The following is a 16620-nucleotide window of genomic DNA, read 5'->3' on the forward strand; positions in this document are numbered from 1 at the left end:
TGTCCGCCGAGTCTCACGACACACATGAAGAGTGCATCAACATTGACATGAGCCCCCAATTTTCCTGAAACCAGTTGATTAAAAAATAGCGGACATAATGTGACAAAGGGATGCTTCATTTCTCATTTCACTGCCGACCACGTGGTCCAAAAGTTCCCCGGGGAAACGACCGGCACTGTCAGAGCATACTTACATCGCAAATGCAACATGGGCTTACGCCTAAAAAAAGCACAAATAGAAAAATTAGTTACATTGTACGCCACGAAGAGTAGCGTTATCTAACTTCTCAATAATTATTTTAGCTAGTCATTTCTACTATATTTATCAATTGAACAGTCTGCTTTTATTGCAAAGATTGCTTTTATTTTCCCTGAGCTGTATTTGCTACCTTTATTGAAGAATAAAAGTTTACTGTAAAAAAACTGTTAGCACTATTCGGAAGCTAGGCGATTGAGGGCAATCGCACCAAGTGTTTTATGCTGCTGATGAAAAAGCATGCACATGACTTTGTTTTCAAAGTGCACCGCCACTTGCGTGCTGCCTCATAGGCTAGTGGACAAATTACGTTTGCAGGATAATCCGGTGTTTTTGTAATGCAGATCTCAGCGCACTATAGGCTGTTTCAGATATCTGAATCCACAGCAATCAAAAGGACAGGAGGCAAAATAAACTACGGCTAATAATGAGGACATAAGATGCTCCACCCTGCATGGTCGTATGCAGCGCAAATGAACTTCTGAACCGCGTAAGCGAAGTGGTGTTATGAATGGAAGCTCGCTCTGAAATTGGCTGGAGAAATTGGCGCCTTTATGTAACAACCTCAAGCTTTCACCGAAAGTGTTTCATGGTGTAGATTTATCTTGCAAAACTCTAAGACATCTCAGTTCACGTGAAAAGAGATATACAATTGCAACAACGAACAACACCGTCGATCGAGAGTTCCACACTGTAAAAAATCGACGTAAATTTAACGTGTCTTTCCCTCGTCAAAAAGAGGGGCACGCTCATTGTTTCAAAACGCGAGGTTGCCCTCATTATTTATGTGCCGCGAGAGCCGATCCTTCCAGAAAAGCCGAAATCGCAGCGGTGCAACCATGCGCTGATGAATCAAAATAGCCTTGGCGACAAGGGAGAAACTGCTTGAGATAGTTTCGGTTTTACACTGAAAAAGAAAACCGAAAGTTTAGATAAAACCTAAGATAGACTAAACGTTTTGTTAATCTTTTACGAATATAATAAAATTGACATTATTATTATTAATATATTGATTTGCTTAGTTGTGTCTTAAAAAAAAAAAAAAAAAAGTCCAAAAAGAAGTGACTCTGAGTGACTTTTGAAAACTGCGTAAAACCATCGCTATTGCAATCAGCTTCCGTTCGGCCGCCCGCCGTTGTAATTCCGGAGGTTTCGAGCATCGCTTCCTTTTTACGTTTTAGCGGATATTTTAGATAGCTTACTTACGAATACCATGTTCAATAATAGCGAGCGATTACTGAGAGCTGTGAGACGCAGCGTCGCAAGTGGCGGACAGTCATGGCCGACTGGTGCAAGCGAAGGTGAGGAAGTTCCTTTTGTTTCTGCGAAGTGCGCCGCTGTTTCAAACTTTGCCTTGTACCGTGTGCTTGCTAAGCTATGCTTGACTCTCACTATGCTCTACCCGGTTTTATTTCGTTATTTGAAAAGAGCGTATCTTCAAAATTTATGGCTCTCTCCGCAGAGTGAGAAAGATTCGCGTGCGGCGGATCCGAGGGCCAGCCGAGACCTGTCCTGAGCGCCGTCCCTACGACGGTCGCCCGACGACGCTTTTGCGGAGCGTTCAAGTACAGTCTGAAGGCAGTTCAAGCAATCACAGGTCATGCTAGTTCTGACGTGTGGTCCCAACAGTCTCTCGCCAACGATTTGTTTGATAAAGCGGGAGCGAGAAAAACGTTACAAGAGCGAGCAGCATGATTTCTTGCCCGTGCTGATGCCTGTGCCGTAGAGACGGACGATCTCTTTGCGTATGCCGAAGCGGCACGCTTTCCAAGTTTGCGATTGTGTGTTGTGAATAAAGTGAGTATGGATCTCACGTTTTTTAGTGGCGGCGAAAGCCGCTACAAAAGGCAGAGCAGTTAGAAAAAGCAAAAGCATGAAAAAATGTTAAAAGGACCTGAATATTCGATGGCGTTGAGAGACTACCAACGTACCAACTCGCCCAGTTATTTTTGTCAAAGAATAATAGCCAATACTAATAAATTAAATAAATGACAACTTTTGATTGGTTAGAAATCTATAATTAATGCAGTACAGCCCTACCCCGCTCTAGTGCTTTCATGATATCAGATAATGTGTAAATATATAGGATAGTTCATAGCAACCATTTATGTCCGACTCATTATATTGAATCTTTTCTCTAAAAGCTCGAAGTTATATAAAAAAAAAGTGCTTATCATAAATTAAGCCGGACCACTGGATGTGTAATAGCGTATGACTTATATGTGTGTTCATAGCAAAAGAAAACGAGGCATTAAAAATGCCAATCATTTTGTTTGCTCTGTGTTAGAGCTTCTTTCAGGTATCAGGCTTTCAGAAACGATATTGTCTTATTTTCCTCGCCCTTTTGTCAGGATTAAGTTGTTACTATCTTGCCTTCCTCACATAGTGGTCCTTTGAGCGAATTGTGTGCCGTTATATCATAGAGTGGCATAGGGTAATTTTTTCTTCTTTTTTACGCAGGATGTAATGGCATACCATCATCAAAGACGAGAGTGTACAGTGAGGCAGGCTCGGAAACTTCAATAAAGTGATAAGTAGGATTTCAATTTCTGTGTTATCAATTACGTGAAGAACACTGATCATAATGTTTGTATGCTACACATACATACTTTCAGTTTAAAAATGCAATGCACCTCTTCTTTATGGCTTTTCTCACACAGTTTCAGATGAAGCCGGTACGTCATTCTCACGAGGAATAGAGCTGCCAAAGATTTCTGCGTTAATTTGCTGACTCATTTTTAAGAGTACATCTCCCGATGGTGGCGCCTCTGCATTATCGTCATCAATTGAGCTGTCAACGGCGTTTCTTAACATTTCACGAGAATGGAGCCATATGACATGAAATTTCACAGGTTGGAATACAGCTGTTGAAAGAAACACCTTTGAAAAGTCAGCTTTTTAAATGCAGGCGCCGATTTTTCTGGTCAATTTGAGACCGTTCTTTCCATTCAGAACGCCCGACATACACTGCGTCCCCAGATAACTTGCACCATACTTAAAAAAACACCGGAGGGCTTTTCAGGAGTGAAATCAACTGTCTTTAGCAAGTATCCTCAGAAAGTGCACAGATTTTTTTAATACGCAAGATTCTTTTAAGGGCCAAGATATCAATTGTAAAGTTGCAGGGCGCATTAAGAAACACCCAATTAAAGTGTTTGAAACATAATACGTTTTCGTGCTTTTTTCCTGCCTTCAAAGAACGCATATTCGCGGCGCGCTCGCACGCCGTGATTGGGGAAGCGAGTTGTCACGGGGTATTTTTTTTTGTATTTCGCGGGCGTCTTTTTGAAGGCTAGGAAAAAGGAGCATGCAAAGTGCACCTTGTTGAAAATGGTTTAATTGGGTGTTTGTTAATGCGCTCTACAACTTTCGATTTCACACCCCGGCTTTTAAACGAAGATTTCAAAAGTTAGCTTGTTACTCTTAATTAAATAAATAGGCGCACTAAAACAATTCCGTGCACTTTCGCAAGAGACTTTCTAACAGCGTACAGTTGGTTTCACTCCCGCAGAACGCTCCGTTTTCTTTTTTATTTATTTTTTTATTTTTTAAGTTTGGTGCAAGTTGTCTGGGACACTCCGCATATATGTACTGGTAGTGTACATTTAGTACACTAAAAGCACACATGTAGTGCACTATACGAGCACTTATAGTATGCTAAAAGTACACTCGAGGTGCACTTATGGTATACTACATATGTACTTGGGGTGTACTAAAGGCATACTATTTTGTTTCATAAAAGTGTAAAACTAGTACGATTTCAGTACATACCCTAAGTTCACTATTAGTATACTTTCAGTATACTGATTTTGAACGACTTTTCGCTAAGGGCGGTACGGCGATACGGCTGACGCTGTCTCATAGGTGTTAATATCCAGATCATCCAGAGCGATCTTGCGCAAAAAAAAGGTATAAAGTCTCATTCCTTCATATTGTCACATTATACCTGCGTTAGCGGGGACGAAGAAGCCCGAAGTCGTCGGAAAGCAGCTGCACATCACGGCTACCGCGCGCCGAAGAAACGAGCATCCACCAGCTCGGGGCGCTGCCATCTTACCGGTGACGTCACGGCTCTTGGGAGGTCACGTCACGAGTGGTCACATTTACGTACAACATGGCGGAAACCGAGAGGGTGCCACTTCCGAACTTCCGGTTTATCACTCTAAGACCCTCTACCTCGTTGCCTTTTATATCATACGCGGCAGATGTATTGCACATGGACATATCAACTCACCTAAAGCCATACGGAAGCGAAATGACGTAACCGCGAGCTCCTATACCTCTTGCTTCAAAATCGGCCAGCGAGAAGCGCAATGCGTATCGCTCTCATGACGTCAAGGGCCCTTGCAGGACCAAGAACGTGGCCTCCAAGATCTTCTGCGCGCTCTGCTCTGGCCTGTCGAAACGCTAGGCTGCCCAGCACTAAAAAAAAGTGGCGAGTCAGTTATCTAGATCTCTGCATTCGGCGCTTACAACTAAACCAGGAACGGAAACAGAATTGCTTCGAAGCACGCTGTCAAGTGTGAGCCGGCGGCATGAAGCTTGCGTCTTCATTGTTATTATCATCGGAATAGAGTGTTGATTCGTAATTCTTAGTACTCGCTGCTCCGGTTTTCGCGCTGTTTCGCTGAATGTAGTGCCACTAAATAAACTACGCTTCTGAGTAATGGCACTTGCTTATATTGTGGATTAAAATCATGGTTTGCAGTTATCTGAAGCTTTATCTGAAATCACAGGAAACACTTTTCCGTCCTTCACAAATGTTTACACAGTTCGCGACAAAGGAAATCAATATTACGTGAGCTTCCTAACATCGAATCGAATGCTGAGGAAGACTCACCTTTGAAATATGACGATCGGCAGTTGCGTCTGCTCTGCACAAGCAGCAAAATGGCGGCGCCCACAACAAAGTCGGGGAACGGAGTGCCGATACTCTAAGCGCAGCTCATTTAGCAGCTCTGACTGAATGGTACCTTATAATCTAAGATTGGAGAAGAGGAAGCCAGCTGGTCGTAAGACGTGTTTTTCCCATAGCCGGGGAGCCAGCTGGAGTGGCAAGCTGGGAGACTTCATAGCCCGTTTTCGCGAAGACCGTTGCCCGGCCAACAACGACGCTACCCCTGGAGCCCCACCACCAGAATGCTGGACTCTGCGTCACTAGAAATTCGGCCGGCACGTCTGCAAGCCGGGCACGCGAGTAGCCCTCGCCGGGAGCTCAAGTCCGGCCTGCTAGAAGCCAGCAGCCCATGGCTGCACCACAAAGACCACCGTTGTGAAGACCGCTGCAAGCATAAAGCACTTTGCCCTATTCAACCAAAACATCCAACACCTCACCCTCGTCCACAAGATCCCTTTTAATAACCATCATTCTTTTAAAAACTCATCTGTGCAATACCATCTCATCTTCGTTGGACGAGGCGCCGCGAACATCCACGCAGTGTTGTAAGGAACGGCGTTCCTCGAACGTGTTTTTTTTTATGAGGAACGAAGGAACGCCGCCGTTCCGTTTTGCATTGGGGGAACGGGAACGGGAACTCGTTATACTTTTACTAGAACAAAAAAAGGAATGGCGTTCCTTTTTTTTTTTTTGTCTAGTGTGATAATTGTTATTGTATTTCAAAGAGGGAAATTTTAAAAGTGAAAAAAACAGTATATTTACGAAGATCAGGATCTCGTTAACTTCATGGTTACTTATTTTGCGTGGTCCTCGCTTGGTAACAGTCGGGTGCAGGAGAACTATTAGACATGGATTCGTTTTTTGATGCTCGAGACTGCGGTTCAAAAAAGCAAAATTTTTAGTCGAAGGAAAAGAATCTGAAAGAGGAATGTTTGAAACTCAGCTACTTTCTTTTCTTCCACGAATCCTCATATACCCAGCAATCTAAGGCCGACTTCAGCCATCACTGAACTTCCACAGAGAGTTGCAGTAATGTTTGGAGGTGGGCTAGTCAGTGATGCATTGTAAACATAGAAATAAAACAGCGCAAACGAACACAAGGACAAGTAGGAGAAGGGACACAGACACAGCGCTGACTCACAACTTACTTTCTTTCTCATCTTTTTAAAACATATCAACATAAGAAAACAAGAAATGAAAAATAAAAGAAGAAGAATCTAGCATCTAGGACATCCTCTCTGTCATATGCCATCTGAGGAATTTTTTACAGAAACTATACATTATATACCATAAAAAAAATTTAAAAAAATAAAAAATAAAAAAGAAGGAAGTAAATAGTAGGAAAAGATATAACTATACATCATTCCACCTCAGGTCTGAGCAAAGCCGAAAACCACAGCGCGAGCCCTAATGCTCTGTGCGTACGTGTCTAGCACGCGGCCTCTTGGTATGTCGGCACCCTTTTCTGGCTGCATGTAGGCACGCGCCTGCGGTTATAGTAGCGCCATTGCCTTCCCTACCTGCTAGCCAGACACAAACGGATACTAACATACATACGACCCAAACCTCGCAAGGCGATTGGATAATCTGTCTAATTAGAAAATTTATTTGCAACACTGTGGACAGGATTTTGTAAGAGACGCGCAGAGGTTAAGAACACTGTGTACACATATATGCGCGAACCAGTGTCTGTACAGTTGGCTGGTCTTTGCCGCGGAGCCACAGGCACAAGTTCGAAGGCGCACACCCCGAGGTGTCCCCGTCCGCGCGATCACTCACGCGGCCGAAGCGTTATCCCAGAGCCGCACACCCGCGCCCGCGCCCCCAACGGCACCGCTCTGAACTCAGGGACCTAGAGGTTGTCCAGGTACCTGAAGCGGAGTTCAATCCGCGAGTCGCGAACGTTTAGGTACCGGCAGGACCAGCGCCTGAGAACTCTTGTTCTCCGAGGAAAAACAGTTGCTCCTCGAGGTGTCCCACGAGCTCCCGCCGGAGCCGCCACAGGAGGGGCCAAAGAGCACGCGATCGACGCACCGGTCTCACCGCGCGCAACACCGGTTCCTCCACAGCACGTACTCGGCCGCGGCGAGGAGGAGACGGACGAAGACGCCCGGAGGGCATCTCCCGCGCAGCAGGTAAAGTCCTACGCCCAAACCGCGGAAGCTGGTGCGGATGACGCGCCAGAACGTCCGCGCCACAACGCACTCCTTCACCGCGTGCACATTCGTTTCGCGATTCCCACAGTTAGGGCACTCGTCCGTGCGCGACACGCCCCAGCGGAGCAAGCGCTCTCCGCTGGGGAGGGCGCCCCAACCGTGCTGCCATTCGAAGTCCCGTAGGTGCCCCGGGAGATACGAAGAAGTGAGGCGGGACCAGGAGAAAGAGTCTCCGAGCTCCACCTGCGTTGCCGAAATCTGCGGCTCCAGGAGGACCTCTGTGAGACGAGCCGTCGGTGTCTCCACTACGTCCAGCTGGGGTGCCCGCTCTTTGAGACGTTTGAAGAGCTGTATTGCCCTTCGGTAGTCAGACGGCGGGGTTTCGGCACAGGGGCCGGGTGAGCTCGGCGACTCGACTCCCAGTTCTCGGCGGCAGTGCCCCACGAACTAGAGCGCGAGGGATCGGGCTGGGCCGTGCTCATCGCGCAATATCTTCAGCATGGTCTTGAGTTGGAGTACTGCGGGTGCGATGTCGATACAGGGAAAGCCCCACCCTCCACGCTCGCGCGGGAGGCAGACAACCGGCCGAGTGACCAGCTCCGTCTTCTCTGACCAGAAGAAGCTGTAGAGCGCGCTTTTCACCGGTCGGATGAAACGTGAGGTCGGGAGCGCCGTTTGTGCCAGATACCAGAGGCGTCCACAGAAGACAGAGTAGGCTAGGTACCTGCGCTCGGCCAGGGGAAGGGCGTAGGTGCGAGCAGAGTCCACTTTCTCCCCGATGTCGCGCGCCAGGCGCGTCCACATGTCCGCCGAGACTCCTGGCGAGCGGTAGGTGACACCAAGGATCGTGACCGAAGTTTTTGCCGGGATCGGTGAAGAGGGGTCAGGCGGTCGGTTAACCCACAGCACCGCGCTCTTCTGCTCATTCAACCTCGCTCCGGAGAGAGACCCGTAGGTCTCGAAGATCCGGAGAGCCGCTCCGAGGTCGTCGGTGTCCCGCAGGTACAGTGTAATGTCGTCGGCGTATGCCGACACCTTCACCTCGCCGTTTCCGGGCAGGGAGAGTCCGCGGACCTGGGGGTCCTTTCGACGTTGCCTAGGAAGGGCTCCAGGGTAAGGACGAAGAGCAGCGGCGAGAGCGGGCAACCCTGGCGGACCCCCCGGGTGACGGGGAAGCTGGCCGTCACACCGCCGTTTAGATAGAGGTCGCTCTTCATGTCATTGTAGAGCGTCTCGAAGAGTCGAACCCCTTCAGGGGGAATACCGAAAGCGGTGAGCACGGCCAGGAGGAACGGGTGCTCCACCCTGTCGAAAGCCTTTGCTTGGTCGAGGGAGGCGATCAGGCCTCTGGCTTGGCGAGCGTTCGTGTACTGCACCACGTCCCTCGTCAGGGATGTCAGGGTCTGAATGCTGCGGCCGACGATCGAGCACGTCTGGTGGGGTATCACCACGTCCGGGAGCATGCCGTGGAGGCGCTGCGTGATGATCGACGCTAGCAGCTTGTAGCTTGCGTTGAGTAGCGTGATGGGACGCCACGCGCCCGAGTCGTTGGGGTCTCCTCCCTCCTGAGGCAGAAGAATGATTCTGCCTCGGCGGAACGACTCTGGAAGGCGGTGCTCCGTGAAAAATTCCCGGAGCACGGCACAGATATAGTTGCCCAGCACGTCCCAGAAGGTACGGTAGAATTCGGCGGGAAACCCATCTGGGCCCGGCGCGGACCCAGTTTTCATTCTTGACAGGGCAAGGAGCACCCCTTCGGGGTTGGGGGGCTCGTGCAGGTGTGCGGCTAGGTCTTCGGGAACTTGCGGGAGATCGCGTAGGAAGGGGTGCGCCATGAGGGTCGCACGGTCCACCGCCGATTCGGTGGTTGCCAGGGCCCGGAAGAGGGCGCTGAAACCGGAGACCGACGGTTGGCCTGGTGTTGCTGGCGCGCCTGGGGTTGTCGGCACTGAAGGGACGCTTCGCTCCGGCACTTCGGTGCGGTGGGCGTAGCGCAGCACCTCGGGGTGAGCCGAGGGCCCGACCCGTCCGTGGTAGGCTGTGGCTGCGTTGGTACAAAGTCGTAGCTGTCGCTGGTAACGGTTGAGGAGCTGCTGCAGGTAGCCCCGCATTAGCGGAGTCCCCGCGCCGCCCCGTCGCACGATCCGAATTCGCAGAGAGGTGTCTCGGAGCTGCTCGGCGTGCCGCCGACGCAGTGCACGACCCTCCGTCACGCACGCCACACGCCAGCTGTCTTGAAGCAGGTCAAAGGTCAAGGGGTCTGGTGCCGCTCCATGGAGGGACCGGCGCAAGGCTTCTCTCAGGCAGTCGCGGCTTGTTTTGTCTCGCAGCAGTCGGGCGTCGAGACGCCAGGTGCGTTGAGAACTGGCTTTGCTGCTGAAGCGGAGCTCTACGAGTACCGGACGGTGGTCAGAGATGTACGTAGTGGAGGAAGGGAAGTTCATTGCGCAGCAGGCTGTGACAGAGGGGCTCAGAATTTGGAGATGTAACACCTGTCCAGGCGACTGCTCGAGTTTCCTCGTTGCCAGGTATGCTCGAAAGCGGTGCCATGGAGCAGAGTCCAGCAGTCCACTAGGTCGAAGTGTCGCATCAGGCGTATCAGCTCGCCGGCGTTCCACGTGGTGCGTCCGTAGCCTGGGCCCCTGACATCGCGCCGGGAATCGACGACGCAATTGAAGTCGCCAAGGAGCAGGCAGTGGCGAGCGTCGAGCAGATGGACGTCCAGGCTTTTGAAAAAAGCCGGGGATTGCGAACGCTGGGCTGGAGCGTACACGCCCACAGCACGAAAGCGCGTGCCGTCCACGAAGAAATCAAAAGCGATGTACCGCCCGTCGGGGTCAAAGCAGCACGCGCTGAGACGGAGGAGCGAGCGGTTAAAGATAATGACCCCCACCCCCGAGCTCCGTGTAGTGGCGTATGAAAAAAAACAATCCACCCCATACCGCTGCTTGAAGAGGTCCACGTCGCGCTGCCTGTGGAAGTTCGTTTCTTGCAGGAACAGGAGGTCGCAACGGGCGGTTCGGGCGAACTGGATGACCTCGATCTGTTTTGTCACGCTGCGGAAGCCCTGAACGTTCAGGGTGATGACTCGCAGGTGCGCGAAAAGGGTATGGAGGGGGGGGGGGGTCGTTGTGTTCACTGCTAGTCCGTGGATGTATCGGATGTGATGCACGAGCTGTCAGACAGCGCGACGAGGTCCTTCCGCAACCGCTTGGGAGCCGCTGCCGATGCTGGAGTGGATCCTGGCGACCCTGATTCGCCGCTGCTGGAAAGATCTCGCTTCCCGTCTTCGGCACCGCCATGCGGGCTGCGACTGCGGCTGCAGGTTTTTCGGAGTTCCTCGGAGGTGCCGCGGCGACGATCTCGGCCGCGCGGCAGAGCGCTGTCTTTGTCGTGGGCAACCTCGTCGATGACGAGGCGGTCACCCGACGATGAGGCAGAGTCCTCCGTAATGTCGCTCCAGCTGGGAACCGGGCTGGGGCAGAGTTCCGCCTTCGCGGGCGTTCCTCCTTCACCAGTACTTCCTCTGAGCCGGGACTGGTAGCAGTGGGCGCGTACACAGATGCGGTGTGGACCGCATTCGAAAGCGCGGCCTCGGCGGCGTCCTGTGACGCGTTCGAATTCGCGTCGCTGGCGCTTGCCGGCTTCGACTGTTGCAATGTCGGGGCGAGCTCGGACGGGGTCGTCACTGGGGGCTCGGCGGGGACAGGCGTGTCACCGGACCCTTGGGTGGCGGCCGTCGCCGCAGGAGGGGGAGTAGGGGTGGTAGGAGGCCTGCCCTAGGACTTCGGAGTCTGGGACGCCGGAGTCAGGGCCGGGAAGTCGTCCTGGCCGCAGCCGGCCACGGCTGAGTAGCTGCGACGCTGGGTGCAGTTCACCGTGGCGTGGGCCGCTCCGCAGCGTCCGCAGCCGGCCGCGCAGCCGACGGTGTCGTGGCCGAAGGCGGCACAGCGGGCACAATAGGGTACGTTACAGGCCGCCTTGAGGTGGCCCTCCTGCTGGCAGCGTCGGCAGACTCTCTTGAGACCGCGGTAGTCGAAGGTGGCCCGATGACCGGAGACGCGGAGGAAGTTCGGCACCGGGGTAGACTTCGGCACCGGGGTAGACTCCTTCATTTCCATTCGGATGTAGCGGGTACCCGTCCGGAGGTTGGGGTGGTCCTGGAGGGTTATGTTGCGCTTTTTGCACTCCCAGGAGACTAGGAAGAGGGAAGTGACGTCAACGACACAGCAAACGCAGATTGGATGTTGACAGAAGAAAACGAAATCAACACCCAATCTGCGTTTGCTGTGTCGTGACTGTTAGTGGCTGTTAAATAGGAAGTTCCCATAGTCTTTTCAGCACCTTCCAAGTTATCTCGTTTGTGTGCGTTCATTGAGAGAGCAGGACTTCAGCGTGTAGGCTGTGGAATAAACCATGGCATCAAATATGTAGCTTGTGCTGTGGGGGTAGTTTATAAAATACCCTTTTCATGTGGTAAAGTGTATATTGGGCAGACGGGCAGATGTATTAATGTTCGAGCTCGGGAGCATTATCTGTCTTTGAGGTCTTCACCTTCGGGTCCCCTAGCCATTCATTGTGATAGGTGTGGTTGTTCCCCTCGGTTAAGTGACATTGAAATTTTGACTAAACATTCACAAAAAATGGCAAAGGAAATTCATGAAGCGTTTTACATTCAACAACAGGGTCCCGATCTATGCGTCAGTTCAGAGTCAGTGACGTTATACAGTGAAGAGTTCGAGTTTCTTCGGAGTTTGGGCACGTTTGTTTAATACTTTCTTTCTGCTTCCATGGGAGTGATCCTATAACCACAGGCGCGTGCCAACATGCAGCCAGAAAAGCGTGCCGACATACCAAGAGCCGCGTGCTAGAAAGGTACGCACAGAGCATTAGGGCTCGCGCTGTGGTTTTTGGCTTTGCTCAGACCTGAGGTGGAATGATGTATAGTTATATCTTTTCCTACTATTTACTTCCTTCTTTTTTTTTGTAATGGTATATGTTGTATAGTTTCTGTAAAAAATTCCTCAGATGGCATATGACAGAGGGGATGTCCTACATGCTGGATTCTTCTTCTTTTATTTTTCATTTCTTGTTTTCTTATGTTGATATGTTTTAAAAAGATGAGAAAGAGATTAAGTCGTGAGTCAGCACTGTGTCTGTGTCCCCTCTTCTACTTGTCCTCGTGTTCGTTTGCGCTGTTTTATTTCTATGTTTACAATTCCACAGAAAGACCTGCAGTTACAACAGAAGAGCAGGTTACTAGACATCAAACACACCCTCGTGCACCGAGCATTGGTCACTAGAAACACAAACATTAACATTTATTCCCCCATTCTCCCCTTTCCCCTAATCTTCAAACTTAACAACAAATACGACCTTCATGAAGAAGGACTTGTAGTTTTGAAGACTGACCTTCCAAAAGCCCTATCCTTCTTCACTTGCTCGTCTTGCGGACAGCAACATCGAGAAGCAACTGTTGTTAAGTTAAAACGAGGGACTTTGTTAGATTGAAACGTGTGAGGTTGTTGTAAAACGCTCGTGCAATATGGGATTACAGTATATTTGGCTTGTCTGAACCGCCCATCACAAACATGAATATGGATAAAAGCTGAGAGTTTTAAAGATGACTATATCAGCAAACAAAACGGTGCTTCCCCTTGTTTTCTTTTCCTGGGGCTCCTCCATAACGGCAGTCATATGTGTATGTTCCCATTTTATGGGATATGTATGTATATTAAAAAGTTTCCTCTATTTAATTAAATAAGGAAACAGAAAAATAAAAATGTAACCTATATGTAACGATACGTTCCACTTTTTAACTGTAGCGGGAATGAGTTCTCTTTTTATATATGGAACTTGTAACGGGAAGGCGTTCCAAAAATTAGAAGGAACGAGGAACAAACTTTCGTTCCATTTTTTTTTTCTTTGAGGAACGTGTACCACGCTGCCTTCAGTCTATGGTCGACTTGCATTTCTGCGGCGCCGTGGCTCTCCTTAGCCAAAATAAAATACTATAACTATCACTATTTAGCGCGAATCTATATTTTGATTAGCATTCTTGATTTTGGTTGACTCGCTTTCCTGTTTTTACTGATATCATTGGACACGCAGTTTTTTAAAAGCAATATCTTTTGAATTTGTTCTACGCCTTTCGTGCTTCGAACAGATGAACCTTCGAATTTCGATCAACTTCTTACTTGCCTACTGTCTGTGTGTTGCGGCGAGAGGCAGGAAACACATTTCGAGACCGACGATAATTGTGATGATAATCCACGGCTATTTTCTTTCTTTTGTTTGGTTTGGTGGCGACCGCCACCAAGCGCCCAGTAGTAACAGTCTCAAACGCGCGAATCCTCTAGACAATTGCAAGCTTGAAGCCGCGACTGGTGCCCCATGCGTGAAAGCACGTACAACGTGCGCGTGAACGTAGCTTTGACAAGCTTGCTATTGCACGAGCGTGCTGGCACGAGCAAACGCGTGGCGGCGGCCAGTGAGGAGCGCAGCCAGCGCGAGAAAGATCTCGGAGTCCATGTCAAGAGTACTGTAATTGCGAGCGTTGTCGCTTGGTGGAGCCTGCGCATGATCATCTCTAGTAACATCAGAAGGCTGTACGTCCTATGGCCTATACATAGAATACCCGTAACGTCATTCGCGGCCATGTCAGTATTTTATGTGCAAAGGGCGTTCGGCTCACCATGTTAGTTTTACACCGTAGAAGTAGTAGCTCGACGGAACCAGTAAGTAGAAAGAACCGTCAGTACTAGGGTGCATATACGTATGTCTGTCTCAGGGTCAAGAAATCCAATGTTTTTCTGAGTGCCAGCGCGGGACGCTCTGACGCACTCAATGCGTGACTTGGGCGGTAAAATGGCGTCTATGCATTAGCCAAATCTACGCGCTCGAGCTGAGTGACACCGGACTGCGCGCACTTCAAGATGCATAAAAAGTCGATTGGGCGGAAAAATAGCTGAGATGTCACCACTCAAGCAAAAGCGCGAATGTGTATGAAGGCACTCTAGTCGGTACCCAGCAATAGCGACACCTGCAAGCTATAGGGAGTATTCACTGGACGCCATATTTGTGGGTGCTGTTTAGAGCGCATGCTCAGAACGAGCTCACATCAATTGGCTGCTAAGACCGCGAATCTTGATGGTGCGTAATGCACGTTGCAAAAGAACTGTGGAAGCTCGCCGTCAGCACGCGCTCAGCATTTGCGCACACAGATATGGCTGCCAGTGAATACTCCGTATACATCTGAGGTATTATTCACTGGGTGCCATAATTGAGCTCGTCATTCAAGGGGGAAAGGGGGTGGGGGGAAGTGGTGTGGTCAGTCTGGCAGAGGTTGCCGTATCTTCAGATCAAGCTCCTACCTATCGTCAGCAAAAAACGGCGGACTTGATGGTGAGGAATGGATGTTGCGGAAGCACTATGAAAGCTTTAACATATACCATAGAGTTATTAGAATAAACGCTAGAGGCTCGGGTGGCGCTAGTGTGCTGTTGCATTTTGAAGCACACAGCAACCACTCTAAATTTGGCTTTCGGTAATGCATTCCTATGGAAAACGCGTTGTCTTTTCGCGCTCGAATATAAGAGCAAATTTTGCTTAATGTTGTAAAATAATAAAAAGTTCGAAACGTTTTAAAATCGAATGCGCAATAATATGAACCAGAACGTTTTTTTTACGAGTTCATGGCGTCGAAAACGTGTGTAAAATAGCCCAATACACATGTATAATACGTGTTGACGTTGCAGACTGCTATTATAGGGCACATATATACGCATATAGCCAATGCCATCAAGCGCATAGAGTGAATCAGCCTGACAAAAGACGAAAAGGATGCTAATATATGCCAAATCAAACAATCAAAACAGGCAGCAAGAATGAAGCATGGAGTTATGGAACAAAGTGCACAATGTCCCCTATTTCCGTCCGTCGTCTCCGGTTTTTCAAAAATGTGTAACATCAACCAGCTCGCCTGCCTACTCACTTTATCTTCAAAAGAACACGTACTGGATTAGTAACAAACTGTCAATGAATAATCAAAATAAAGCAGAAACCTAGTGTCTTTTTTGTTTTTTTTTTGCATTTATTTTTTTTTTGCTTACCCTTACCTTACCTTTTACAATACCCTCAACGCCTCACGGCCTTGAGGGTATTGTAAATCAATCAATAAATAAATAAATTGATAGCTGGTGTTGACATAACATGCTGTACAACATAGACGTGGGCCTCAATTTTTGCAAACATAAACATCATTCAGTAACAAAAACAACAACATTAAATAGGTAAATTACGCTTTCATAATGCGAATAAAGCTACATAGTACCCGTTACGAGTAAAAAGAAATACGCTGATTTCTACTATTTCTCGTATCATGTACGCCTACTCATAGGAATACACAGGAGGACTGGAAAAGTAGACTGGTTGCTGTCTGCTTCAACATGCAACCGGAAGTCCTGTCAACACTAGCGCCAGCTGAGCCTCCCGGCGTTTATTGCAAAAACGTTATGTTATATACAACGTAGTAAACTAGATATCGTCCTCCGCTAAGTCAAATTTAATTAACTCCACGAGCGAGCCGTACGGCCGCAAACTGGCGATACTTTTCATGGGCCCATGATGTGGCGGCATTCCAACCGGAACTTCAGAGACCGCCACCAGGCGCGATCTTAAAATTTTCACATTCGTTTTAAAATTAGTTTTGATTAGTTATCGGACAGCAGCTCAGAAACACTCGTCTAGACTAGTGTTCCTGAGCTGCCGGCACAAAACAATGAGCATCTAAGCAAACATAGGAGCGCAAACATTTCGATTCCGTACCCATTTAAGGACACCGACCGAAACTGTACCAAACTTGGAGGGTACGTGTGTTTTAATAATATGCTTCGCGAACCGACAAAGTTGTGTGCCTCAATTATAAACACGGAGAGATAGCTCTGGCATATGAGGCCGAACTGGCTGGGGGAAGATAAATAATAATTGCATATATTACTTCGTCTCGAACATGCTTCATTCACCCTAGGCTGCATAGTGCTCCACTCGGAAGTATCGCAAATAAAATTCTTAACGTTCCGTTTTCATGTGTACGAATTCGACTACATTTTTTTTAGCTTTAAAAAAAAAAGGAAAAAAAAACTTCTGGTTTGCATTTTTGCGTAGCAAATGAAATACGCAAGAGGGCTGTTTATATATATTGAAAACATAAACATATATCTCGGTATACTTTAGTAATACTGACTTTAATTTGAATTGGGCTGTACTTCCATAATACAGACGACAAAAACTCCAATGGATATTTTTTTCCTG

Source organism: Ixodes scapularis, unplaced genomic scaffold (genome assembly GCF_016920785.2).
Source record: "Ixodes scapularis isolate PalLabHiFi unplaced genomic scaffold, ASM1692078v2 PGA_scaffold3__209_contigs__length_174095766, whole genome shotgun sequence".
Lineage (NCBI taxonomy): Eukaryota > Metazoa > Arthropoda > Arachnida > Ixodida > Ixodidae > Ixodes > Ixodes scapularis.